Below are 15,850 nucleotides of genomic sequence, written 5' to 3' on the forward strand. Positions count from 1 at the left end.
AAAGTCTGCTTCCAAAAGTGATCTTGGAAGCTGTTAAGATCCCTGGGTTTGCGAAGCAGATAGTGACCATGCCCTCTGCTCTGAAAATGGCACTTGTGGAAAAGGTGAGGTCACTTTTCTTTTTAAGGTGGTGTCATGTGTAGGAAGAGCCTGAGAAGGATCATGACTTTTCCTGGTTGAGAACACCCTGTGTTGTGAATACACATAGGTGTGACCAGACATGCATACCTGCAGAGGCAATTTTCTGCCTGGCTTATTTATGCACTTACTAACAGGGCTGTACAGCAGGGGCATGGCATTACAATGTGCGTGGTTGGGATGGTCCTGGCTTCCTGCCATGATAACTCATAATAAAGCCGGATATCGCTCTTGGACGGGTCTCATTTTAGGCATAGGCCACTGCTCTGTCGGAAGGGAGTAAAAACGGAACTAACCTGGTTCATGGAGATTTCCACTCCCAGGGAAAGAGCCTGAGATGGATGGAAGATTTAGGGCTTCTAGCATGTGAACAGCTGTGAGGGCCATTTAGAGACCCTCCGCTGGGCAGAGTGATATTCCGGTTTGCTGAGCTCCTTCTCTATATGCTGACTAATGGAGATAGGTATACGTGCCACTGTTGCTGCAATTGCAGGGAATCAGCCCGTCTGCTGACCCTTTCTGCTGACCATGATTTTACACCTCAAGTTCACGTGAGAATTGTTCCAGACAAGCAGAAAGAGACCACGGCTAATTCCCCATCCCTCTTCAGTGTCACGGGCCAGCAGAAGAGGCTATGACTTTTGTCTGGCATTCAAAGCCAGCTGTTGGACTCCCAAAAGACTGGCTTATAGCAACATTCTAGTTTGTGCTAGTCTAACTTGCCAAAGCTGTGTGTGAAGAGTTAGGAAATTGACATGTCTTTGGTCACAATATTGCCCATGAACTGTGCCGTTTGGCAGGCTGAGATATTATCTATGTTGACTCCGATTTCTAGCCTGCTGAGAACAATGTTAAGGCAAAAAGCCAGGCATTGCAAGGAACTCTTCTTTGCTCTGTCTGCCTGGGCCTCACAGATGGACACACATCACTCTAGGCCACTGTTCTTATGGCAGACCTTTCAGATTCACCTGTACCACTGCATTGACTCATAGCAGCTCTCACAGTCAGATAGATATGCCAAGCAGAAAACATTCCTTGGCATTAATTCTCTGGCGAATACCCAGAAGATCAGAGGGAAAACTGCCTGGCTCATCTCCAACCCGTAATTCCCTTCCCGATGATTGCTGTTTTTAACCTCTGTGTGGGGGTTGTTATATTTTTCAGATTGCTTCAGCTGCAGGGAGCCCCATCAACCTGGTTAAATATGTCCCAAACAGTCTGGCGAGCTACATCCCAAAATCACTGCTGGCTTTTGGTAACGAAAAGCCCAGCCTTCAAGAGCTCAACCAGAAACTGTGGAGCCGGGAGCAAGTAAGCCATCTCGACGTTGCCGTCAGCTGCAGCTGGGGGCGTGTGCAGTAGTTCAGTTCTGCCCCCATGAGCTGTCTAAGAATAAAGCTGAAATGTACCGAGAGGGTTGGAACGCGTTGAGTAACACACTAACATTCTCTTTGGCTTGGTTCTGCAGGCCGCCATGTTTTTCGATGCTGTAATAAAGACAGAGTCCAACTTCAGCAGGTAGCATTTCTTTTTCTCTTTCTGCTTTTCCACGTGTGCTGAGCCATTGTCCTGATTTGCAGGTGCTCCTCAAATTCAGCCACCGTAAGAGAAAGGACAGGCCTGGAAAACCCAACAGAATGGGATTTGCCACTGTGGGGCACTTACAGGTGGTTTGCAACATTTGTCCATAACCTAGACTTGTTTCCTAAAATGAAGTTCCTGGCCCAGGCCCACTGCCTCTCAAAGGCCTTAGTGTACTTTGTCTCTAGAAAACAGTCCTAATTGAAAAACCCTATTGCAGTTTTATTTCAGTGACTAAAATGTTATGGGGACTGTCTCTCTCTCCAGCTACTGTGTGTCTGGGGCAAATATAAAATCAGCATCAAGGTCATGCTGATTTTACAATATATGCTTTTTTATATGGAAAGCAATTCACTTTTTAAGCGCTCTGGCTCTATGGACCCTGGGAGAAATAACGGAGAAATTCCTCCAACTTGGGCAGCTTCTGTTGGGACAAATGCTACTGCTCTTTGACTGCCTCTTTGAGTCCCTTGACCATGTTTATCTGTCTGAAGAAGGCCTCCTGGACTGCAATAGATAAAGGGCAGCATGGAGCCTTTGGCTAGAACTGTTCTCCCACCCCTGAACTTATTCTTGATGACCCCAAGTATGGGGAATTTTAGGGCTTGAAGAAGAGCTGGGAGGGACATGTATGCTACTGTGTGCATGTTAATTCTAGAAGATCAGCACCAGCTCTCTTCTCTTCTCAAGGACTCCCTCACCGCACCTAACTTGCTTCCTTTGGATTTTCAGACTTTCCCCTTCTGTCCTCCAAGGCTTCATCTGCGCAGCAGCCAATGAGATGGAAACAGAGAGATTTCAGCAGCTTGCCAAAGCCATGAAGCAGAAGAATGTCAAGCTAGGAGAAGACGAGGTCAGTCCCCATGTACACAGAGTGCCACGTTGCTATTGTCATGAAGATGTTCCAAGGCTAAGCCCATTTACCAAGAACTCTCATGCTTTAGGGAGGATGTGTCCTAGCTCTGAACCACATGTGACTCTGAATCGCTGCCATTACTTTGGCAAGGTCAAAACCTGGCTAACAAGGTTTTGCAAGAACCTAAACCTCTTCAGACTTAGCACCACTCGCTCATTTTTTTTTCCCCCAGAAGAGATATTTGTTGTTTTCTCTTCTTTCATCTGAACTCTGGTTTATTTTCAGCTGAGTTGTTTGGCTAAGAGGGTGACGCTCAACGGCATTCCCAAGGATTTAGACAACTATCCTAAAGACATGCTGCTGTTTTTAAGGTAACTTCACAAAGGCTTTCATCTTGCTGCCTTATTCCAGCTGGGTAAAGAAGGAAGAGAGTCACTGAATTCCATAAAATACCTAGTGATGCATCAGTCTATGCACACATCCCCATCGTATCTGGGCAGCATCAGTCAGAATGAAATGCAATAAGAAAACAAACTGCAGAAAAGATGAAAACTGAATTAGATTTTTAACTTCTTTTAGTGGTAATAATTTAGGGGGGTGTTAATAATAAAGGTACAGATGGCTTTGCAAAATGTATTTTTGTCTTGATAGTCTCCCTTTTAGAACACAATGGATTTTTATTCCTTCCTGGCTTTGTGAATATTTTCACTTGCAACATCTAGTGAACCAGAAAAGCCAGATTGTACGGCCAAATTTCTCTACGCTGCCAATATCCTGCTGGGCTTCTGTATCCAGAGCATCAGATGTGAACAGCGCTAGCTTGGTTTTCAAAGCAGATTTCCCAGAGCGAAAAATAATTGAAAAGAGAGACACATTCAGGTCTCTGGGAAGAACATTTGCAAATGTTTGGGATGTGAAATAAATTGTAGAATATGGATGATGGGACAGGGGGTCTGTTTCAGCTTACGTGGATTTGAACTTAACAAATGTATTGTTTAATAAGATGCTCATGGAGTGTTTGCCTTTCCAGCCCTTCAGATTATGCAGGGTCAGGAAGCTGTCAACAGTACTTCAGTAACATTGGGGAATCAAACATTGACCTGCTGCAGAGAAATTCCCCACAGCGGAAACAGCTGCTATTGGAAGCTTTAGCTTGTTTGGTATGCATCCAGTAACATGTATAAACAATCCAGGGTCCCAGGAACTGAATGCTGGGCTGAGAACAATGATTGTGTATCTGCAAACAGGAAAAGGGGCTGAGTTTTAATTCTTAACCTTTGACGGAATGAATGTTGCAAATCAACAAAACCCAAATGCTATATTGTAGGCTGTGTGGCCTTTTCCCCAGATCATAGTCTCCAAGGATGTCGGCTCTCACAAATTTCTCCCACCACCAGGGCTGTGTGGCTGCAGAGGACAATATACATTTCTCCTGTACGGAACCCAAGAGCATAATGGGATTCAGAATATAACTGTAATGAGACTAGTGTGAAAGTGTCACCACTGCCCTGGGTGGGACGGACTCAGAACTGTTCACCTGTGTGGCATAAGCCCTATACTGCTCAGAGCTAATAGACAGTGTCCTTTAGCTCTGTGGTTTTGGAGCGGAGGGATCTGAACTCTTTACTCATGAGGGATGAGGTTCTGAGTGGTCACAGACTGTAGCAAAGAGACACCTGTGGAATTCTTCTGTAAGTGGCCATGAATTTGGGATAATGCTACGGAAAGGAAGTGCTCTGGCCTATGTCTTTTAACAAATGAATCTCAGATGCTTTGAGAATGTAGAAACAAGTGTCACCTGAAAAAAAGGGCTGTAGGAACCATTCTGGATCAGCCCATTTGTCCATCTAATCCAGTATCCTATCCTGCCATTGGTCCTGGTAGTCCAGTACCAGAGGAAGGGGTGAGGGATTAGGTCACCGGCAGGACAGGAGAACAAGGAAAGGATCAGGAAAGGTGCTTCCACAAGAAGGCAGGCTTGTTACACCAACAAAACTGCCCCACCCCCAGATGCACCTAGCCCAGTGTGCAGTGCTGAACAGGGGAGGGGAAATTCCTTCCTGACCTCTGCAGAACTGAGTCTGTGCCTGGAGGCATGAGGGTTGATTTCCCATATTAGATCCTTAGCCTGCACAGCAAGAAACTCTGCAGAAAGGATAGAGAGGCCCAAGCTACATCTATCCATGAACTCTGGGGAAGCACAGACCCAAATGCACACATCACCAGCCTGGCCTCTGCATCAAAGGCCTGTGGATGAAATTCAAGCCACAATCCAGACCCAAACTCCCCTCTAGGGAATACGAATGGTCAGCAGCACTGTGAATTCTCCAGAGCTAGTATTCTTCCCTTTTTACTGACCACATCTATTTTATGAACCTAGAAAATTCCTGGCACCCTGGTGAGCAAAGAAAACGCAGAGATTCTGGGCCACTTGGTTTGTGACCTTGGTGAAGAATACATTAGAAGTTCCAGTGGAAGTCTGCTGCCACAGTTAAATCAATGTGAATCTTTCGTGCCCAGTCAAGAAGAGGCTATTAGAAATGTCCTCAGCCACGGAAGCACTCAGTTCAGGTAGGATTGCCATTGGATTCGCTTCCTTTGGGGTTTACAGAGCCGATCAGTTCAGATGAAGCTTCTAGGAACAAGATTTCCCACCTGTTTCTAGTTGGATCAGAAATATAGTTGGAACAGCCATTTCTCTTAAGTCTCAGCCCTTCTGAACCTGCCCAACACCTGGAAAGGCAGATGCAAGACAAACTTGGGGTGGGGTGAAATAAGTTAAGCAAACTTTTCTGAACCTCAGAGGTTTTGACTCAGATTCAGGTGGCAGTATGGATCTAGGCTGGATGGTCTAATAGTTAAGCATTATTAGCCTGTGAGCTATGGAGACCTGCAGTTCTAGCCCTGGCTGTGACACGGACTGCTGTATGGGAAGTCATTGAATCTCTCTGTGCCTTCCCCCATCTAATGTGAAGGTAGCAGTAATTTCTCTGCCTGCAGAAAGTGCTTTGTGATCCTTGCATGAAATGAGCAACTATAAAAATACAAAAAGAAAAGGAGTACTTGTGGCACCTTAGTCTCTAAGGTGCCACAAGTACTCCTTTTCTTTTTGCGAATACAGACTAACACGGCTGCTACTCTGAAACCTATAAAAATACAGAGTTCTTTGCTATTCATTCTTTGTATTAATTTAATTATTAAAACTGGCTCACTGATCCCAGAGTTCATATCCCCAGTGATGACGATTAGCCATGCTCTGTTGGAGAAAAGTGGTGAGAGGATTATATGATGCAAACATTTCCATATTTTTTTTCAATCAAAATGTTACAAGGGCATAAGCCCTGCAGCTCCTAGTATGAAAAGGATCCCAAAGTAGTTCTCCCTCTTCTGGAAGCTGATCAAGCATGATTTTTTGTTTTCAGGCCCCCTTCAAACTGGTCAGCTTCCATCCTGAATGAGCTCAGTGGACTGTTCCATCTATTTGATCGTAATATCTTGCAAAAGATTCCTCAGGTATGTTACCAACAGGCATCTTGCTGCTTCCTGAAGTGTCCAAGGTGTGTGTGCAAGCCTGATTTTGCTTCCAGTGAAATCGATAGCAAAACTCCCATTGATGTTACCAGTGCAAAACCAAGCCCCCGTTGCAAATAGCTTTATTTATTGTGGCTAAATTACTGGCCAGGCTTGGCTTTAGAGCACCAGTTTGTGTATGTCGCGAGTGATGGTATTGTGGCAACAGGCACCAGCTTTCCAGTGAAACTGGCAAGAATAGAAATCTAGATGATTATCACACTGTAGATTGAACACTGTAACGTAATGCTGTAGGTGGCGATTGGGAAAGTTTATGCAACGTTATTTAAATAGAACAGGGAGAACAAGGGGTAGCTACTCTTGTGTGTGTGTGTGTGTGTGTGTGTGTGTGCACCACTGCCCTCTAGTGGACAGAACACACCAGACCTGCTTGAGCCTTTGAAAGTCTCCCACCCCTTCATGCCTGTACCAGTCAAGTGATTTCTTTGGCTCACCAAGGAATAGTCACTAATACTGGAGCAGGTGGTGGTGAGTTCAAGTCTCCATAGTTCTTGTAAACATTTAGCTGGGTGACAAGGTTCCTGGCTATGTAAGTGGTCGCAGAAAAGCACATAGGAGCTGCAAACCTCATATCCCTGCTGATTTATTTTCTTTGCAGAATGTTTTAACCCCTTGGCTGAAAAGTTTTATGCATGATTCACCTTTGCCGAGGGAGCAGCTGGCTTCCATTGTTAAAAACCTCCTGCCTTCCAGGTGGAAACGCGCTGCTGGTACGTGGGATGCTACCTCAGCACATAGATTTCAGCCTGACACTCTTCTGTTTTTAGTTACCCTTGGCCCTAGTGACAGGACTCAGGCTGGGTCTTGTGGGGCCTCCCGTGAACATCTAACCAGAGCTTCGCCTTGCACCTGCCACAACCCTGGGAAAACCCACACCCACCTGATGACCCAGTTCCATGGAAGGGCCTAGGGGGCTGGGGGGGCTCCTGGCTATTAATAATATCCTGAGTTAGATCTTGGCATGTGGAAACTGAGGAAGGCAAAGGGCTCACTCAGTTGTGCCTGGCTTCGGGTAGGGGAATCAGGAGATTGAGAGGGCCCAAGAAGGCCTTCTCATCCACAGTGTTCATACCCCACAGCAGAGCTGGGCATATGCCCACCACTTGGAGGGGCTATGTGTGTCAGGTATGATGGCTGATGCTAGACTCCTCAGAAGGAACGGAGAGGGGAAGAGCCTTCATCCATCCCCTCCCTTCACTCTATTAAAGGGCAGTCTCCTTCTACATTTCTGGAGGGTTTGTGCAACTACTGCTGCATTGGTGCTCTGCAGTGCCCCCTAAAGGCACCATTTAGCTCTAATTATCTTATCCTGTCTTGGGTTTTAGGGTAACTGATAATGCAGGATTATGAGGCTGTAATTATTCAATGCTTAAAGCAAAAGCCCTGTAACGCTGGAGATGTCTGATACTTGCTTCCACAGAGTGCCCAGCGGATAAGACGATAACAGAGGAGGTGGTAATGGATGAGCTCATGCCTATTTACTATACCCCTGAGGAATTACAGGCCTGTTTGCAGGGTGTCACCCTAGTGGCACACCTGGCCCAAATGATGCAGTACCCCTTCACTGATCAGCAATTGGCTGTCCTGAAGAAGAAGCTGGATGAGGTAATGCACAGTGGAAGGACATCAGAGCATCTACTTGTGCATCTGTTTATAAGCTCTAGCTGTCAGGAAAGAGATGCAGAGAACGTGTCCAGCTCTCTCCTTCCCAAGACGGCTGGAAAAGACGGAGTGAGCTTGTGTCTGAGCATGACCAGACTGCGAGTGTGGGTGAAAGAGTGATGCAGAAAGCGGGTGTGTGCGTGGGTGGGGTACTGGGGAAAGGAATTGGAGAATGTGCAGGGAAAGAGAACAGATCTATTCATTTGTCTACCTGTTGGTTCTGCTTCTCCATTGCCCTACAGCCCTCTTACACCATCAGAAAAATATAGTGAGTTACCATGATTATAATATCCGTTTGTCCACAGATGTATCCCAATGGATACCCTGAGAAGATAATTCCCAACCTTGGGGCCATCCCTTCCTTTGTCACCATTGACAACATTAAAAAATGGAATATAACCTCAGCAAATACGCTTGCCTTCCTGCTAAGCAATGAGCCGCCTGATGAACAGGTAATTAGCTACCAGCTCAACGCTTACTTGTTTGTTTGGGCTTGCTCCATGGTTTGGGAGATCCTTATTTTCATGGGAGCTGCTTATTTTATTCAAAGTTGGGTGGCCCATCCTGGATCACTGGACCAACCTTTTTTATTTTATTTTTGGTTTTGTGCATAATGGACATTTGCTTCTCTCTGGGGGTCAGGGGAGGGAGGAATACTTCCAGGTGATTCAACTTCTTTTTAAAAACATTTGTAGGCTGCTGTAATTATCACAAAATACACTGACTTGGGAAACCCACTGAACGTCACTGCTCTGAATGCAATTGGTACAAGATATATATGCCTTCTGTCAGAGCCCCAGTTGAAAATGATAGAGCCCAGCAACCTCAAGTGAGTGAAGGATCCGACCTTCTTTGTTCCTAATTTCCCATTCCTTTTCTCTTCATCAAACACAAACTAATCCAGGAAGCAGCATGAACTACAGTGATGTTTAGTACCTAGATGTGAGGAACTGTACTCCCAACTCTGCCACTTGGCTGATGTATGACCCTTGGGCATGTCACTTGACTTAACTTCTCTCTGACTATTCTCTTATTTTCTTCTTTACAGCCCTTGACTTTTCTCAGTGGGTACTGGGGCACAGGGTTCTCACGTATAGCAAAAAGAAACTCTGATAAATTGTTCGTGATGGTGCAAGATTTCCAAAGGCAGAAGTGATGCAAGCTTTTATCTCCCCAAATCTTCCCTTTCCTCAGAATGGCCAAGTCGCTGGACCCTTCTGTCTGCCCTCAGTCTACAAAAGACATCCTGTACCCCAAAGCTAAACAAGCTTTCTCCGACCAACGCGACCAGTTCCCGGCTTATTACAACCTCATCAAGCCATATCTAAGTACGCAGAAGGACTCCATGACCAACATAAAGCAGTCCTGACAGTCGAGATGGGCTGAGCCTTCCGGTTGAGTCCAGATCAGAACTTCCGCAGAGTTTGAGAGTGTTTGGATCTGGAGCATGAAGGTTCGGGAGGGCTGGATCAGAGGCTTTGGTTTCAGGCCCTTTTCTATTTTACAGCTGAGCAAAACTTTCACAAGAGAATGAGGGCGTGCAAACCTGCCTGATGTGAAATGCCCCCCAAATTTGTACATCAAACACTGATGGACCCAAACTTACACCTCTGCTGGGCTCCACATGGATGGGAGATGCTCACTGTAGAGACTGATGCGACTGTATTCAGTCTGATGGGATAACTTGAAGCAGGACTAGCACTCGGTGTTGACCCAATGAGTTAGTCTCTGTCTCAATGGGAGAGTTCTGACGGGGGCCCCAGGCTCATGAAGGTTGCATACACCATGAACGTGTAAGTAACAAGTCTTGGCCACATAATCAGCACGACCTGGCTAATAAGGTCTATGCAGACTAGGAACTGTCTGCCTTTTATGGCCTCACAGTTATTCACACACTTCACAATCACTGAACATCTGGGGCCAAAGTCATCCCTGGAATGACTCTGCTGATTTCCAAGGGATTGCCAGGGGATCCCTGTGGGTTTGTCTCAGAACATTAGCCATGCTTTCTAGTTTGCTTTATTTTGTTTCTTTCCCACACCAGCCGGTGCTCCTGGAGAGGACCTAAGAGCTCTCAGCAAAGATAACGTGAACATGGATATCAGAACCTTCATGAGCTTGAAAAAAGACTCCATGCTGGTGAGTCTGACCGTACTGTGAAAAGTTGCTCCCTGACTCCGTCTGAGAGGCACTGGCTGGCTGATTCTGATCCCACTTACACTGGTGTCAATCAGAAGTCACTCCACCACTCAGTGGAGTGACACCAGTGTAAAACCATTGTGAGATTGGAGTCAGGCCTGGGTGAGTCACTCCATCAGTGGAGTGACACCAGCGTAAGTGAGATCTGAGTTGAGCCCGGGAGATGCTGCCTCCAAAGGAAGGCAGATTTGGTCTGGAGCTTCATTTTGGATGTTTATCCAGATTTCGGGACTCTCCCAAGATCAGACTCTCTAATAGTAGCAGCAGTGGTAGAGACCAGGGACCCATTGTGCTAAGCACTCTACAAACACTTATTTAGAAGATAATGCCTGCCCCCAAAAGCTTACTTCCAAACCTTCTAGCTTTGGACTGGGCCAGAAATATTTTTGGTAATATTACATTTTATTTACAATGCAGAAGTCCCTTTGAAAATCTTGCCCTCACTGTTCTAATTTGCTTTTCCTGTAGAATCTAACAGCTGATAATATCAAGGGCTTGCTGGGACTAAATCTTGAAGATCTGAAAAAAGAACAATACAATTCACCTTCAAAGGACTGGATCCGACGGCAGAGACAGTCCGAGCTGGATAAACTGGGCATTGGGCTCACTGGGGGAATACCAGATGGATATATCAGTATTCCACCCAAGTTTGAAAGTATGAAATACATGGCTTTTGGGTTCCATTAACTGTGCTTAGACGCCCCTTTTTCTGATAAAGCAGGGAAAATCATGACAATTTCTGGTTCAGAAGTTTCACAGCTGTGTAACACAGACAGACCCCAGTTGCTAGCAGGCAGGATCAAACCTGGGATCTCTGGAGCTAAATGCATGACCCTCTGCTGCCTGAGCTAAAAGCCACCTCGCCCTTAGCCAAGGCTGTAGAGTAGATGCATTCGTCTCTTGCTAAGTGGTCTCGGTGCCAGTAGAAGGGACAGCGCACCAGGGCCCAGGAGGTGTGGGGATTACAGTTGCATGTCAGTAAAGCACTATGTAAGTGCATGATGCTGTGCCATAATTTACCAGGATTTTGAATCTAAGCAGTAAGGCCCAGTATTAAGATAAATAATCCAACAGCTTTATTGAAAACATCCGTTCTGTCTGGAGAACTCAATAGAACCAACTAGACACTTCAAACATCTCCCATTCCAGCATGTGTTGGATGTTCAATGAAACCTGGGATGGATAATTTGGGAGGGATGTTTCAGTTGTTCCAAAGTCCTAGTCAGGGGGTTGCAGATCTTCCGTGGATGTTACTAGAGAGGACAGGAAATAATGGCTGCTGAGTTTTCAGTTCCTCAGCAGTTATATTTCTTCTCTAGAATATATATAATATATTATCTATAATATAACTCTTCTTCTGTTTCTTCTAGAGCCAACATCAGCCTCTCTGAGGACCAGTGTCAGCGCTTTCCACCTCCTGCCTGCGTTGCTCCTAAGTTTTCTTCTGACTTCATTCCTGTCATGAAGATCTTCACCCCAGGAAACAGGAAGGTGGAACTAAATCTTGATTTCTCTACAACGTGTCACAGGAAGACACAGAAATATACAACTGAGGGGAAAATCCTATATCAGCAGGCAGCATGTGAGGGAGCAGTAGCCATCTTAGCTGCTTTCCTTTTTTTATTCATTCAGTTCAAAAACAAGATTGTGAGCTCTTCCAGGCAGGGACCCTCTGCTTCTCCCGCATTTGTACAGTACCGAGTGCCACGGGATTCTAGTCCATGACTGGGGCTCATAGGTCCTACCACACAATGCAAATAATAAATAATTGTAATCTTACCACATAAACTGTATGGTATTAGCCCAGTAGGCAAAGGGGTTAGAAGATAAGCTGGTATCGGGATATCAGGCATGCTCAATAACTTATCAAAAGCTTGCTGTTTGTCTGCTGCAAGGATCTGTGGACTGGGAATGGAAGTTGCTGGGTGGTTTTAAAAAAAATAAATAAAGGAACTGGGCTGAAAATTGCAGAAGCGAGACAGCAGGATTAATAGCACCATGCTCTGTTCTGCAATGCACAGAACAGGGTTTAATTGTTTTGTGAGTATTGGCCAAAATAAACATTCAGGAATCCCGAACGTGTCTGTTACTCTTCTCTTGCCTTGCTAGCAAAAGCTGAAGTTTTTCAGCCCTGGTCCCTTCTGGCTGGGGAAAGTTTAATCCTCTTCTTAACACTCAGCTATTTTGCACCTCAGTGAGCACTGAAAAGGTGGTACTGTCCCTACCGGCCTCAATGAGTCACCTAAGCGTGTTGGGCCAGCTTTCCCACGAGGGGAAGAATGCAGTCAGGAATCTCTGCTGGACACCAGCCTGAGACATGCATTGCATTGATTGGCTCAATGAGTGATTGCGACAAACCCTGGGGCTGGACTAGGAGGAGAGGGCAAATATAAGATCGGGTTGTTGTGTGCACACCCTGAGGTCCTTGTAAATGTAGACTGTGGCTATAACCAGGCCCCACTGCACGCTGCATGTTCTATAACCAGAGAGAGACGCGACAGACATTAGCCATGTTTTCCTCTTCTTTATGGGCAGCAGGTGTGGAATAGAGTGCCTGGGAGACATTGAGATCTCTTGTCACTGACTAGTTTCCCTTGACTTGGTTGGGGGCACAGAGATGGCAAGAAAGTCAGACAGCCCCTTGCCTCCTATTCTGCTGATGATGCTCTCAGAGGATCAGGATGGGTGGTTGGTGGCCAGCCAGGGTGCTGTCAAGAGGGTGCCACTCACTTCCTGTGCCCCCAGCCAGGGTTCCCTTGCCCTAGTGGAGAGGAGTCGTGGTGGAGTGGACAGAAGCTCAGTTGCCCCTACTTCTCCTGTGGCTGATGTCACTTGCAGGGGAGCTGAGGACAGTCCAGCTGTTCAGGAAGCAATAAAGAATCTTCCTCATCAGGGGCAGCCTCTGGAGCTGGGCTGCAGGGTTAAAAGCAGATCTGGCTGGGAAATTTTCAGGGCAACCGGTTTTCATCAGAAAACATCGATTTTTGTCGAAACCAAAAACTTCATGGCATGTACCAGGTTCAATAAAACTTTCAGTGCAAAGGTTTCTCAGGTCCAAAATGGAATTTCTGATTAAAACCAGAGAGAGGGAGAAAAAAGTAAAGGCATTCCAGAGGAATATACCAATATCTTTCATCCAAGCAGATAGCTATGCAGTCTAGACCTTTTGCGCCCCATTAATTTTGTTTAGATGCCTCATTTTTCTGATAACATAAGAGCAAATGCTCTTGGGTCAATGAGGATTTCCAGCTTGGAAGTGTCACAGTTGACACATTTGCAGAGTTTAGGTGAGTATGCGAGACACAGAGCTGTGCCACAAGTCACCACAACTTTGAATACACAGGATCTCAGCAGTAAGGTAAATAATTTTGCAGCTTTATTGACATTGTCAATCCTAGCTGGAGATCTCTATAGAACTGTCTAACCGCTCCAAAATGGCTTGTTCCAGTGTGAACTGGACGTTGTGCAAAACCTGGATTGGAGTGGTGGGGATAGACAGCTATCACACTAACACCCACGTGTTTTGCCTGTGACCACGTCACGTGCACATTTAATGAAAGCCCTACAAGACACTGCTCACTTCTGGCTAGACTGTGCAACCTTTCCTCACATGGATGAGCACTCACTCAGTCTACTTGCCCCATTGACTTGCCCTCAGCAAGAAGATGTATAAGAATCTCTTCAATCCATGAGGTAAGGAACCATGAAGGTAGAGGACCTGGAGGGCAGAGACAAACTCTGAGGTTCCCTTCCTGATTTTTTCCCTCTGTTCACTTCATTGGGGAATTTATAGGAGAGTTATTGGAATATAAGACTGAGAATTCAAGCCTGGTTGGAGGAGATAGACAGAAATAGCAATTGCAGTTCTAAACAGGTGGAGGAACTCAAAACAATATATGAAAGGAACTGGTACATTTTATTAAAACTAAGCGGAAAGACAGCTTAAACTGAAAGCATTGTACACACTAAGGGACATCTATGGTTAGGAAAAAGTAAAATTGTTTGCCTGATGTTGCCTATACAGCAGTAAATGCTAATCCATATACACTCTTTTAATAAATGTTCCCACCCAAGTGGCTGTGGCATGGCTTGAACAAATCCTGATCAAAGATCTCTCATAAGTCCAAAATAAAGCAAATTAAATACACCTATGGGATTTCTGACAGAGCCGTCAGACGAATACATGACACTATTGTGTTTATAGCACAAGAATAATAGACCCAATTCTGCTCCTCTTACAGTGGGCAGTAATTTACTCCATGAGTTTCAATTGTGATTCCCATGGGACAACTTATGGGCTCAGGTACTACACCATATAAGTAAGGGTGGCAGAATGGAGCCCCTTGTCAGCTCAATTTGCAGCCCAACCCAACCACAATACAATTGATCATAGTATTATGACTAGTATTTATCTAGTAGACATGTGGGTCTTCCAGGCTTCCTCGCAGCCTGAAATCCTAAAGATTTTGGAACTGAAGCCAGCCCCGGATAGGTTCCTGTTACCCATATGGTGACACTGATCACCAGCAGAGAAAAGAGCGCAGCATGGTGGAGAGGTCCAGGTTGTTGTAATGGGAGACTAGAACTCACAATCTGACTTTATTTTGACTTGTATTTTTTGGCTGGAAAAATGGTGATTCCTTGCGCCCCCCTCCCCCCCCCCGTAACACTGCTGGTGTAAATTGCTGCACCTCCCTTGACTTCAATGGCACTGTGGCAATTTATACCAGCCAGGGACTTGGCCCTATCAGTTTTATTTGTAACCAGGCGTAGTTAATATGTCATGCACAGAACAGTGGGTCAAATTCATCACTAGCTTCACTCTGTTGAAACCAGTGGAGTTACAACAGCAATGCATCTGCCCTACTACAGCCCCCTGTTGAATCAGTATTTCAGTCTGTGTCCTTTACCTCTGCAACCTTCCCCACAACTGGACTTTCCTCTGGGTAACCCTATGGGCTGGCTTCACCCTTGCTGACCAAGGCAATGCAGAGTAGGCATCGGGTGCTGCTCCTGAGGAGGGCTTGGCCTTGGGAGTTCAGCTGGAGAAGGCTTTGCATACCCATGGATGGGGCAAAGTGAGCAGATCTGAAGAGTCTTTTCCTGCTGCTGCTCCTGGTCCTGGTGTGAGGCTCTTGTACTGCTCTCCTCTCAAATGGCTGAGCGACAACACCCACAATGTGCTGTTTGGCATAGTGTTAATGTGCTTTCCCTTTTCTCAGGGATGATGCATTGCCGCGGGGAAACAGAGTGGTGGTGCTGCTTGATGTACTGTGCGTGTTTGCCTTTCATGGCATCACTCCTTCCCTTGGGGGATATGAAACGTCTGCAGCTGCCATCTCAGCTAGTTTGGGGTCAGGGGAGGAATTAAAGGAAGGAGGAACATGGTGAAGGCAGAGCCTGTGATGGTGGTGTTAGAGAAACCTGCTCAACAAGGAGATTCCAATGGTAGCGGACAAGGCATACAGCAAACGGAAAGTTGGTTTGGATCCTGACGCTGGATGATAGAAAGAATAAAATCAGAATTACTTGGCTTGTCCATATGATCAGCTGTGGTCAGACCCAAACACCCAAAGAGGTGATGGCATATCGTGTTTGCATTCAGGCACTCCTGGCGGGATTGTATGTATACAGAGAGGTGTTGCCTTTTGGCCTACATCACCTGTTGCCCCTACAGGCCCCTAAGGTCACGCAGCTGTGCCACAGCCACAGTGCCCCACAGCTAGTTACAGGTGGGGAGCGTGGTAGAATAGAACTTACTATACACGAAAGGACCGATTTTCCTCTCGCACTAGGGTAGGGCAGCTGGGCCAGTGGTATTGG

Source organism: Dermochelys coriacea, chromosome 10, assembly GCF_009764565.3.
Source record: "Dermochelys coriacea isolate rDerCor1 chromosome 10, rDerCor1.pri.v4, whole genome shotgun sequence".
Classification (NCBI taxonomy): domain Eukaryota; kingdom Metazoa; phylum Chordata; order Testudines; family Dermochelyidae; genus Dermochelys; species Dermochelys coriacea.